The sequence below is a fragment of the Temnothorax longispinosus genome, unplaced genomic scaffold (assembly GCF_030848805.1).
Source record: "Temnothorax longispinosus isolate EJ_2023e unplaced genomic scaffold, Tlon_JGU_v1 HiC_scaffold_113, whole genome shotgun sequence".
Taxonomy (NCBI): Eukaryota; Metazoa; Arthropoda; class Insecta; order Hymenoptera; family Formicidae; genus Temnothorax; species Temnothorax longispinosus.
This window is the reverse complement of record NW_027269629.1, coordinates 7,989-22,423: the sequence shown is the minus strand read 5'-3', so window position 1 is coordinate 22,423 and position 14,435 is coordinate 7,989. Positions and strand designations below refer to the sequence as shown.

The 14,435-nt window shown below is 30.9% G+C and overlaps 2 non-coding genes across 2 annotated transcripts; both read right to left on the bottom strand.

Moving 5' to 3' along the window:
* Positions 1-716: 716 nt before the first annotated feature.
* Positions 717-830, bottom strand: LOC139823490 (U5 spliceosomal RNA). Its single transcript, XR_011734782.1, has one exon. It is a non-coding gene; the product is annotated as a U5 spliceosomal RNA (small nuclear RNA).
* Positions 831-4,108: 3,278 nt separating this feature from the next.
* LOC139823489 (U5 spliceosomal RNA) lies at positions 4,109-4,226 on the bottom strand. Its single transcript, XR_011734781.1, has one exon. It is a non-coding gene; the product is annotated as a U5 spliceosomal RNA (small nuclear RNA).
* Positions 4,227-14,435: the final 10,209 nt, after the last annotated feature.

Sequence of the window (14,435 nt, the reverse complement as noted above, 5' to 3'; positions counted from 1 at the left end):
CAAGTTATTTAAATATAATGGCTAGCACACGCACACGCACACGCACACGCACACGCACACGCGCACGCACACGCACACATGAGTGTACGTTCGCTTTATAGAAGTTGTGATTTTCTTTAAAGCAGGGCACACACACGTATATATTAATCATTATGCCTTCTAATACTCAAAATAGCTGCTATATTTCGAAACATTTTTTGTTAATAACTTTTAACGAATAACGAGCGCGGGCTAAAACCTTCTGAAGGTCACTCAGGAGGGGCGACCTTGACAACATACTAAAATATCAAGGACATCCAAGGTGATCCCCCCATCTATACAATTACCTTAATATTATTTAACAAAAAAAGTTCATTTAGTTACGAATTTATAAACACAGTTACCGCAAAAAAAACAAACAGAAACTTCCGGACAGGGCAGAAGATTGTCAATGACAAGCAGGCGTCGTCCGCTAAAACGCGCGCATTTTAATAGCAAAACTCATCTCTTTATAGAGATAAGTTATATTTAATTTACCAGAAAGAACAGTGTAAGTACATAATTTAATTTAAGTTAATTACAAATGAAAAATCGATGCGGACGTTCGAAAAAACTCGAGTCCCAATGAATCGGACTATACGTAATCCTTGAGAAACACAATGACGTATTTGATCTACCTGAAAGAACAGTGTAAGTACATAATTTAATTTAATTTAATTAATTTAACTACAAATGAAAATTAATTCTATTTAAAACCAAAAAAATATTATAGACTCATCAATTGTCCCCTCCACGGAAATCTTTAGTAAAAGGCGAAAGATTTATTCGGTATTGAAGAGAAACCATAACTCTTATTATAGGAACTCTATACGAGAGCACGTAGGAAATTACATAAGGGTGCAATCTCACGTTTAAATCTAAATAATCAAATTCAATATGCCATTTAACATGATACTTTTTTGTAGTATGACTTAATTAAAAAATAAGCAGCTTGTTCAGCAATGGAAAACAGACTCATAAATATTTTTAACAAAAAAATCACGTTCTTTCCTTAAAAAATATATGTCGCTATCGGAAAAAAAATTAATTCTGGGATACCCTATTTATAGCAGGATGTAGGAATTAAACATTAACGCTACATGTAATGGTTCGCGCAATTTCTAAATGCGCACTTTCTTTAATTTATTAATTATGAAAGAACAGGAAAGAAATCCTATGACTCTTCCTTTGTACTGAACAGTTATACAGAACAAGTTTTTGATCTCGTTATAGTAAGATGAGAAAACAATATATTGCATTAACGCTTCATGGTTGCTTTACCTCAGGATTACTACGCGCGCTAATCGATAACATAATCACTTTTAATATTTCTTATTACGGGAAACGTGTAGTTAAAATTCGGTATAAGACAAGATTCGTCTCTTACGTATTTTTGGACACAAGTTAAAGTAATTTGCTAATACTATGCATATAAAATATTGTGGAAATATATTACATTCTCCTGGTATACATATATAGCTGCAATTTTGTCAGAATTAATTAAACAAAATTGGGTACTGAACACTTATGTTTGAACTTCATTTTACGATAATTTGGTACCATTGAACGTTTAATTTGGTTAACTGAACAGTAACTTCTTCTCTATCATGGTATCATGAGTTTAGAACTTAAATATGAATGGACTATGCGGAATAGTCCAGCAGTTAATTGAGAAATGCGTTAATGAGCCATCGTGAAACTCGAGAGAATTGGAATAATTATTTCGGAGCAATGGTTGCTTAGAAAGAATACATTACATCATCAATATGTCCTTACGCTAGACATGCATTTTGCTGCCTTTTAACAATCTCATACATTGTAACAGCGACAGTTTGTAAGTGCTTTGCGTTTATCGTCCCAGTAATTACATTATCACTTTGATTTTCACCAAAATAAGATTAAAGCAATATGTTAATATAATAGTTGTCGCCCTTAGCCAATTTGCTAACTTTATAATTACAACGAATGTTACATTATGAGATTATTGATCAATGATCCCTATCACCATTTTGTACGATAATGGTTAAAGTTTACTCTTCTGCAGAGATTACAAAACGTATGTAAACAGATGATGTTGTATTAAGATTAATGAAAAAATTTCTACCTGAAAAAACAGTGTAAGTACAAAATTTAATTTAATTTACAAATTGTCTTCTTGGCACTTTTGTGCTTAATTATGCTATTCATTTTGTTACGGCATCTATAGCCTATTATGTGTCCCAATTCCATGAATAGTAATGGTGCTTAGTAATGTGCTTTTCAGATATGTTGTTGACGAACGGAATTACTATAAATTTCTATCATCGCTCTAAAAATTCTAAAAGAATGAACCTTTTAGAATCAAGAATCAAGATTTTTGTACAAAAATTCATCTCTTTGTACAGAAATAATTCAATGGAAAATCAAAGGTATAGTATGTATCAAAATTCAATTATAAAATACATATAAATAATATTCAAGATATTGTTAAAAGTCCCTATAAACGAATAAGAAAATATAAACACCCCATATGTACAAGAGTACAAGAACATTAGAAAATTCAATGCATTTAAGAATTATCTTTTAAATGATTGATATTTTGAGTGTTTTAATATAAATTTATGTTTGTATTTTACAAAGAATCATAACCTAAAAAAAGAAATTTTTTATTTTATTTTTTAAAAACTATTACGCTTTTATCTCAACCATTCGATAAGAAGAGTAAATACAGGACACGTTTAAAGTAGGTGACAGAGGTACTATTACACGACGAGACAATGCGACGCGGACGTTCGAAAAAACTCGAGTCCCAATGGATCGGACTATACGTAATCCTTGAGAAACACAGCGACGTATTTGAATCTACCTGAAAGAACCAGTGCAAGTACATAATTTAATTTAATTTAATTTAATTAATTTAATTACAAATGAAAAATTAATTCTATTTAAAAAATAAAAATTCTAAAGGAATGAACCTTTTTAGAATCAAAAATCAAGATTTTTGTACAAAAATTCATCTCTTTGTACAGAAATAATTTGGACAAAATAATATGAAAAATTTTAAAAAAACCTAGATATGAGGTTGTTGAGCCATATCTACGCAGTAGATAACACGCCTCAGAAGAATAACACGGGATCGTAGTCTTTTTAAATTAAAATGTTTAAATTTACGTAATATACGATATAAAAATTCTACTCACGTCCGCAACATTATATCTTTTTTGCACCCATATGTAAATCTTTAAAACAATTGGATTTGACGTCAAGTAGGATTTCTACTGATCATTATTAAGATTAATGAAAAAATTTCTACCTGAAAAAAACAGTGTAAGTACATAATTTAATTTAATTTAATGACAAATGGTCTTCTTGTCCTTTTGTGCTTTAATTATGCTATCATTTTGTTAAGGCATCTATAGCCTATTATGTGTTCCCTTCCATTGAATAGTAATGTTGCTTTTCAGATATGTTGTTGACGAACGGAATTACTATAAATTTTCTATCATCGCTCTAAAATTCTAAAAGAATGAACCTGTTTAGAATCAAGAATCAAGATTTTTGTACAAAAATTCATCTCTTTGTACAGAAATAATTCAATTGGAAAATCAATAGGTATAGTATGTATCAAAATTCAATTATAAATACATATAAAATATATTCAAGATATTGTTAAAAGTCCCTATAAACGAATGAAAAATAAACACCCCATATGTACAAGAGTAGCCATTAGAAAATTCTATGCATTTAAGAATTATCTTTGAATTATGATTATTTTGAGTGTTTTAATATGAATTTTATGTTGTATTTTACAAAATCATAACCTAAAAAAAGAAATTTTTTTTATTTTATTTAAAAAACTATTAGGCTTTTTTTATCTCAACCATTTGATAAGAAGAGTAACAATAAGGACACGTTTAAAGAGTAGGTGACAGAGTACTATTACACGACGAGACAATGCGACGCGGACGTTCGAAAAAACTCGAGTCTCAATGGATCGGACTATACGTAATCCTTGAGAAACACAATGACGTATTTGATCTACCTGAAAGAACAGTGTAAGTACATAATTTAATTAATTTATTTAATTTAATTTAATTTAATTACAAATGAAAAATTAATTCTATTTAAAACCAAAAAAATTATTAGGACTCATCAATTGTTCCCCTCCACAGAAATCTTTAGTAAAAGGCGAAAGATTTATTCGTGGTATTGAAGAGAAACCATAAACTCTTATTATAAGAACTCTATACGAGAGCACGTAGGAAATTACATAAGGGTGCAATCTCACGTTTAAATCTAAATAATCAAATTTAATATGCTCATTTAACATGATACTTTTTTGTAGTATGACTTAATTAAAAAATAAGCAGCTTGTTCAGCAATGGAAAACAGACTCATAAATATTTTTAACAAAAAATCACGTTCTTTCCTTGAAAAATATATGTCGCTATCGGAAAAAAATTAATTCTGGGATACCCTATTTATAGCAGGATGTAGGAATTAAACATTAACGCTACATGTAATGGTTCGCGCAATTTCTAAATGCGCACTTCTTTAATTTATTGATTATTGAAAAGAACAGGAAAAAAATCCTATGACTCTTCCTTTGTACTGAACAGTTATACAGAACAAGTTTTTGATCTCGTTTATAGTAAGATGAGGAAAACAATATATTTGCATTAACGCTTCGTGGTTGCTTTACTCAGGATTACTACGCGCGCTAATCGATAACATAATCACTTTTAATATTTCTTATTTACGGGAAACGTGTAGTTAAAATTCGGTATAAGACAAAATTCGGTCTTTTACGTATTTTTGGACACAAGTTAAAAGTAATTTGCTAATACTATGCATATAAAATATTGTGGAAATAATATTACATTCTCCTGGTATACATATATAGCTGCAACTTTGTCAGAATTAATTAAACAAAATTGGGTACTGAACACTTATATTTGAACTTCATTTTACGATAATTTGTACCATTGTAACGTTTAATTTGGTTAACTGAACAGTAACTTCTTCTTTATCATGGTATCATGAGTTTAGAACTTAAATATGAATGGACTATGCAGAATAGTCCAGCAGTTAATTGAGAAATGCGTTAATGAACCATCGTAGAACTCGAGAGAATTGGAATAATTATCTTCGGAGCAATCGGTTGCTTAGAAAGAATTACATTACATCATCAATATGTCCTTACGCTAGACATGCATTTTGCTGCCTTTTAACAATCTCATACATGTAACAGCGACAATTTGTAAGCTCTTTTGCCGTTTATCGTCCCAGTAATTCTTACATTATCATTTGATTTTCACCAAAATAAATTACAAGCAATTATTGTTAATATAATAGTGGTCGCCCTTAGCCAATTTTGCTAATTCTTATAATTACAACGAATGTTACATTATGAGATTATTGATCAATGATCCCTATCACCATTTTGTACGATAAGGTTAAAGTTTACTCTCTGCAGAGATTTACAAACGTATGTAACAGATGATGTTGTATTAAGATTAATGAAAAAATTTCTACCTGAAAAAAACAGTGTAAGTACATAATTTAATTTAATTTAAAAATTGTCTTCTTGTCCTTTGTGCTTTAATTATGCTATTCATTTTGTTAAGGCATCTATAGCCTATTATGTGTTCCCTTCTATTGAATAGTAATGTTGCTTTTTCAGATATGTTGTTGACGAACGGAATTACTATAAATTTTCTATCATCGCTCTAAAATTCTAAAAAAATGAACCTGTTTAGAATCAAGAATCAAGATTTTTGTACAAAAATTCATCTCTTTGTACAGAAATAATTTGGACAAAATAATATTAAAAATTTAAAAAACCTAGATATGAGGTTGTTGAGCCATATCTATGCAGTAGATAAAACGCCTTAGAAGAATAACACGGGAACCGTAGTCTCTTTAAATTAAAATGATTAAATTTACGTAATATACGATATAAAAATTCTACTCACGTCCGCAACATTATATCTTTTTTTGCACCTATATGTAAATCTTTAAAACAATTGGATTGACATCAAGTAGGATTTCTACTGATCATTTATTAAGATTAATGAAAAAATTTGGCAGGTTTTTAACACACCTGCGGTTAAGAGACTTCGATTCTGTCAATGAACATATTTTATTTAAAATTTCGAGGATGTGTAAAAATTTGAGAAATAATTAAATAAATGTGAATTGTTAAGATTAAAGGTTAATTAATTGGATATTATCAATATATATATATGTGTGTATATTATATATTTTTTAGTATTGAATCTTGCTGCATGTCGAGGTGTAACAGACAGAGGCCTCTCGTACGTCAAAAATTTAAAAGGTCTAGAACATTTGAACCTAAAAATGACGTACATAACATCCATATCTGTTTGCAAAATATTGCAAAAAACTCCACGAATGCGCATCTAACTTTTGCTCAGCGAGACAGAAGATTTAGATGCAGACGCAATTACGTGCGTGCGTGTGTATGTATATATGTGTATGTGTATATGTGTGTGTATGTCTTTTATTTATTAATAAGTTTATTAATAAGTTAAGTTTATTAATAAGTTTTTTCGGTCTTGAAATACCGGTTCCGACTATGAATACCGGTCATTTTGGTTACCTTTGTTTATGAAGATAAACTCGACAGGGTCGTCAGCTAAAAACTGCGGATCGACTAACAGAAGCCCCCGGATATGCGGCCAAATTGTACTGCGCTTCGTCGTTGAGACTTGATATAGTGAAAGGCGAGGAAGAACAAACGCGACGGCGGTGATCATGGTTACGGTCGTTTTGGAAGTGAGGCTCACCATCACCTTCCCGCGGTTTGATCTGGATTTCGAATCTCCGATCCCGAAGATATACACGGCGGAATAAGAGTGTTGCAGGCGTAGGCGCTGCAACAGAAATTCGGAAATCGACTCGGATCTCTGGTCGATGAGGACCCGTGCGGTATGAGGATCTCCGTAGCAGTCAGCGACAATCATTTGCGCGGTTGCGAAGAGAATCGCCTTGCGGTCCGTCAGCTTGACGCACGACGAATGGTGCGCTGAGCGGACATCGGCGCGGCAAAATACGCTTCGTAAAGCACTATATAATGTCGAAAAATATTCTCATAGACGAATATTCTCCATAAATTTGAACTATCAAATTTATTCTTATCAAATTGATTTGCAGCAACCACCCTCCTTAAGTGTGATCTGTGTATATACACAGTTTCTAGACCTATGTCTGGTGTCTAATGATGTCAAAATAATATCTAATAATCATTATTTACCAGAACCATCTACTAAGAGAGATCTATTAGATATCTTATTTGACATTTCTTGAAAATGTTATCTTGGATATTCTAAATTATATCAGTTTGGTCTCTCATGAAAGATATCAATAATGTTAATTGTCTTGTTTTTGAGCCGTCCAAATGCGCATAAGCCGCTATAGTTTAAATATGAACGGTTCAGAAACTAAATAACATTATGATATCTTTAATGAGAGATGTTGATGTTATTTAAAAAGATATTATAATAATAATGTATTCAAGAAATGGATTTAACCTGTAAAAATTTTGTAATTTAATACTACACTTACTGAGGCGCTCAGTGAGCTTTTGCTTTGTGTAATATCTCGTATTGTAATCAGTTCGTAAGTATTATATATCTTACTCAATATAGTTATTGATAGAGAAAAACGCGTTTTGATATTTCGTGGCAAATTTTGCTAACAATTATCTATTTCAAGTAAGGATTAAAAAGATATCTTCGAATTTGTTCGATTAACGATTAACCTATCCTATCAAGAGACGCGACAGTTGTCTCGCGCCAAGTGTCAGTATTGTAAAATAATTGTTAATTCGTTTGAAAGATGTCCCGGAGAGGATTGAATCACTGGATTACTGTATTTAAAACTGCATTGTGAACTGTATTTAAGAAATACATGACACATGAAAAATACATGATGTATTTTCCAGCACAGTTTGGCATAGCTGTCATCGACACATTTATGTGATAAATACACCACACCCGTACACACCGCCCGTCATACAAGAACACACATACAATAATGCACAAAATTTTACACTTTCCGCAGGTACTCATAAAATATATTATACTAATAACACTTTGCCTCAGTTGCAGGATACCGTTGCAAGATCCTGGTCGTTTCAACAAGACACACGTTGCCATCAACGTTATGGTGAAAATGAGAGACGGTGTTCTCAAAAGGAGAGAGATGATGTTCGTTATTCACAGAAAGTTCCGATGCAAGAAAAAATTACAGACAAAAGGTACTTTTTTATACTTATTTGTACAAAGATTTATAAGAAAAAGATGAGTTTCTCAATTAAAAGGATGTATATTTGTAAATAATTACATATATAAATTACAGGCAAGAGGAGCGACTCGATCGTATGGAAGCAGAGCTGAAGTAAGTATGAAATATATATTAATATAAAACGTCCTTCCTTTTCAAAGTCTAACTTTGTGTAATGTTTTTGTTTTCAGACAAATAAAAAGACTATTAGAAAAAATATTAAAATGCGTACAGGATCGCCGCGACAGTAAAGCCTGCTGGATTCCGATATCAACATTAGCAGCAGACGGACGCATTCGAAAACATTGACCAGAACGGTTATTCTGATGCTGTAAGTTAAGGCACTTTTGCCCTCATTAACTCAAATATGTATTTATTATGCATTTTAATTAATCTTAATTTTTTCAGGTAAATTATTTCGAATATGTCGGTGGCTTCCATTTAAAGAAAGCTGTAAATCTATGCTTGAAGGAAAGCTTAACCGACTCACTGACGCGGTCATTCACCTGGTGGGGCCGAGAAGAAGGACAGCGACTCTTTTACTAACAAAGATTTTTAATATTATGTTTTTGATATATTTATACTTTTTTCCAGATGCTGTATGCATGAACCGGCACTTTCCAAAGCCAACGCGATCTGAATTCCAGGCTCAGATGCGGGAGGCTGTTCGCGTTGCGAAGGAGAGAAATCGCAGCAAGATGCGTGGTCCACGCACACGGACAGTCGAGGCGAGAGGGGTCAACCACGACTTTTGGAGCGACGAAAGGACAGGAGAGAAAGACAACCCTGAAGAACAAACGTTAAACGAATAAGAATTATATTATTTGTTTCAGGTAAAAACAAAGCCCGGTCGAGTACCTAAAACTGGACATTCGTGTTGTTTTTTACTTTTAAATAGTAATATTTCAACTTTTTAGAATTTATTAATACAGTAGAAACCTGCACATTGCTTCCTCATAGTTTTTAAGTGTGATATCTTAAAATTTACAGAAGTTAAAGCTATTACAGACATTTTTCTAAAAATTAGGGATCTTTGATCACGTATAAAACTGAGTCTAATCAACCAATCTTAAGAATTATACATGAAATAGGGTAGAAAAAAACTGAAAATATAATAAAATTAGAAATAGATCGATATCTCAAAATTTGCGGAAATGAAGCATAAACAAACATTTCTGCAAAAATTCAAAATTTTATTAAAAAAGAACCCTTGATTATTAGCAATTTTTATTAATTCTATATATTCTTCAGTTTTTTCTACCCTATTTCATATATAATTCGTTAAGATTTGGTTGATTAGTTCTGGAATTACAGAAATTTCGGTAAATTTGGCACAACAATACACACATCACACATACACACATACACACATACCATACACACACATACCGACATTTTTGAAAATAGCGATTTTTCGACGTTTTAGAACATTCTGAACACATTGGCAAAAGCAACTAAAAAAAATTTTTTTTTACGAAAACAAAGCTTCCTTTATAGGAAGCAAAAAAATTTTTTTTTTTTTATTTAAAAAACTATTACGCTTTTTATCTCAACCATTCGATAAGAAGAGTAACAAGGACACGTTTAAAGAGTAAGTGACAAGGTACTATTACACGACGAGACAATGCGACGCGGACGTTCGAAAAAACTCGAGTCTCAATGGATCGGACCATACGTAATCCTCGAGAAACACAGCGACGTATTTAATCTACCTGAAAGAACAGTGTAAGTACATAATTTAATTTAATTTAATTGCAAATAAAAATCGACGCGGACGTTCGAAAAAACTCGAGTCCCAATGGATCGGACCATACGTATCCTTGAGAAACACAGCGACGTATTTATCTACCTGAAAGAACAGTGTAAGTACATAATTTAATTTAATTTAATTACAATGAAAATTGACCCGAACGTTCGAAAAACTCGAGTCCCAATGGATCGGACCATACGTAATCCTTGAGAAACACAGCGACGTATTTAATCTACCTGAAAGAACAGTGTAAGTACATAATTTAATTTAATTTAATTACAAATGAAAAATTGACCCGAACGTTCGAAAAACTCGAGTCCCAATGGATCGGACCATACGGAGAAACACAGCGACGTATTTAATCTACTGAAAGACAGTGGTAAGTACATAATTTATTTAATTAATTACAAATGAAAAATCGACGCGGACATTCGAAAAACTCGAGTCCCAATGGATCGGACCATAATATTAAAAATTTTAAAAAACCTAGATATGAGGTCGTTGAGCCATATCTACGCAGTAGATAAACGCCTCAGAAGAATAACACGGGATCGTAGTCTCTTTAAATTAACCGCAGATGTGTTAAAAACGGTCGGTGAGTAATGAATTGACATATTTATTGAGGTAACGGATGTGTAGCAATTTATTAAATACATATATATTAGTATATATAGTTAGCAACATATATATTTTTATATAAAAATACTATTATATATCTATACAATACAAGAATCAAGATTTTTGTACAAAATTCATCTCTTGTACAGAAATAATTTAATTAGAAAATCAATAGGTATAGTATGTATCAAAATTCAATTATAAATACATATAAATAATATTCAAGATATTGTTAAAAGTCCCTATAAACGAATGAAAATATAAACACCCCATATGTACAAGAGTACAAAAGCCATTAGAAAATTCTATGCATTTAAGAATTATCTTTTAAATTATTGATTATTTTGAGTGTTTTAATATGAATTTTATGTTTGTATTTTACAGAATCATAACCTAAAAAAAGAAATTTTTTATTTTATTTATTTAAAACTATTACGCTTTTTATCTCAACCATTCGATAAGAAGAGTAACAAGGACACGTTTAAAGAGTAGGTGACAAGGTACTATTACACGACAAGACAATGCGACGCGGACGTTCGAAAAAACTCGAGTCTCAATGGATCGGACCATACGTAATCCTTGAGAAACACAGCGACGTATTAATCTACCTGAAAGAACAGTGTAAGTACATAATTTAATTAATTTAATTACAAATGAAAAATTGACGCGGACGTTCGAAAAAACTCGAGTCCCAATGGATCGGACCATACGTAATCCTGAGAAACACAGCGACGTGTTTAATCTACCTGAAAAAACAGTGTAAGTACATAATTTAATTTAATTTAATTACAAATAAAAAATCGACGCGGACGTTCGAAAAAACTCGAGTCTCAATGGATCGGACCATACGTAATCCTTGAGAAACACAGCGACGTATTTAATCTACCTGAAAGAACAGTGTAAGTACATAATTTAATTTAATTTAATTACAAATGAAAAATTGACCCGGACGTTCGAAAAAACTCGAGTCCCAATGGATCGGACCATAATATTAAAAATTTTAAAAAACCTAGATATGAGGTCGTTGAGCCATATCTACGCAGTAGATAAACGCCTCAGAAGAATAACACGGGATCGTAGTCTCTTTAAATTAACCGCAGATGGTTAAAACGGTCGGTGAGTAATAATTGACAGATTTATTGAGGTAACGGATGTGTAGCAATTTATTAATACATATATATTAGTATATATAGTTAGCAACATAATATAGTTATTTATATAAAATACTATTATATATCTATACAATACAAGAATAAAGATTTTTGTACAAAAATTCATCTCTTTGTACAAAAATAATTCAATTGGAAAATCAATAAGTATAGCATGTATCAAAATTCAATTATAAATACATATAAATAATATTCAAGATATTGTTAAAAGTCCCTATAAACGATGAAATATAAACACCCCATATGTACAAGAGTACAAAAGCCATTAGAAAATTCTATGCATTTAAGAATTATTTTTTGAATTATTGATTATTTTGAGCGTTTTAATATCTATGAATTTTATGTTTGTATTTTACAGAATCATAACCTAAAAAAAGAAATTTTTTATTTTATTTTTATTTAAAACTATTACGCTTTTTATCTCAACCATTCGATAAGAAGAGTAACAAGGACACGTTTAAAGAGTAGGTTTCTGATTTTTTTGTTTTGGTTTAATTTTATTATTGGCAAATCTTATTTTATTCCTGGCCAATTGCGTTTAATTTTCTTCTTTTTACATACAATACCATAAAATCTTATATTTTATGATTCTTAAACTTGGTTTTTTTCTAAAAATAAAAATTTCAATTTTATTGGTAAAAATTCGTGACTATTTATAGAAGCTGCACATCTATTTTCATCGAATGCTACTGATGAAAGCATTAAAAAGCAGATCAGTACTTGGCTGGCAGGTGCGACTTTACGACTGAAGCGTAAGTTATATGAATATTCAGTCATGTTTATGTCAGTTTTATATGATTATAAACTACAGTTTTAGATTAGATGTTTGTTTTAAATTGTCTTTCTAATTTTTAGCATAAAAATGGAAGACAAAGAAAACAAAACGGACGGAGACCCAACATCTTGAATGCGCGGTCTCGAGAGTAATTGAGAGTCACTTCCTTTTTTTTTACATATAATATATGTAATAATATGCGTTTATCTTTCTAAGGTATATATATACACGGAGAAAATTTATAGTAAATATTACTATGGTGTCGCACTAGCTGCGGACCATCGAGAATTTTAAGTTAAATTACTATGTTTATGGTAAAATTACGTTATTTAATCGTTTTTAACACAATAATTATAGTATTTTAACTTGAAATTCCTCGATGGTCCACAGCTAGTGCGACACCATAGTAATATTTACTATAAAATTTTCTCCGTGTATATATATTTTTTTTACACACATGTGATATATAATAAGATGAGTTTATCTTTCTAAGGTGTATATATATATTTTTTTTTACACACATGTATAATGATATGCGTTTATCTTTCTAAGGTATACATACATTTTTTTTTACGCACACATATGATATATAATAATCATAGTTTTTTCCCTATTATAAGGTATTAATTTGTGATATTAAAAGTGTTAAGTGTTACAAGACATAAAGAAAATTTATATGTATGTCAATAACATTGTTACATATATTATGTACTGTTATGGACTGTTAGTTGTAAACTGTTGCAACAGTGTAGGTACTATCACAATTAAAAAAAATTACAGAAAGGATACACTCGTTTTTGTAAAAGTATTTTATAAATATTTATTGACTTTTACCTACATATTTCTGTAATATTTCACATAAACGTAACAGACATAATATACATCTTTGAATAAGCATCTATTTCAGATTTGTTACAGATATACAGAGTGATTCGAAACAATTTCCTGTTTTTAATAATTAATCCATATTCTTGAACAAATTGTTAACTATTTTTCTTCTTGCAAATATCCGATTTTTAGTTGCTGAGTTATTAAGCTAATAGTTTGTCTATTACGGGCCGGTCAGAAGGTAGGCAGGAGCGGCACAATTAACCGTCAGATGCTGACGCAGAAGTTGAATATCTGACGGTTAATTGTGCCGCTCCTGCCTACCTTCTGACCGGCCCGTAATAGACAAACTATTAGCTTAATAACTCAGCAACTAAAAATCGGATAACATTTTGCAAGAGGAAAAATAGTCTTACAATGTGTTCAAGAATATGAGTTATGAAAAACAGGAAATTGTTCCGGATCACCCTGTATGTGAAAAAAAGTATCTAAAATATTTCCATATATTTCTGAAACATTTCAGAGATATTTCCGAAGCATTTCAGAGATATTTCTGAAATATTTCTGAAACATTTCATAGATTAGGCATTTCAGAGATATTTCTTAAACATTTCAGAAATATTTCTGATTTCAGAAACATTTCTGAAATCTCAGCAAGGCGGACATTTTACCTTTCTGAAACATATCTGAAACATGTCTGAAATGTTTTTTTGAAAGGTTTCACATTTTGTTGACAGCTTTTTGAAAGCTTTCTGAAATCTTTCGTTGCTGTGTGGGTATGTATCAAAATTCAATTATAAATACATATAAATAATATTCAAGATATTGTTAAAAGTCCCTATAAACGAATAAAAATATAAACACCCCCCATATGTACAAGAGTACAAAAGCCATTAGAAAATTCTATGCATTTAAGAATTATCTTTTGAATTATTGATTATTTTGAGTGGTTTAATATGAATTTTATGTTTGTATTTTACAGAATCATAAC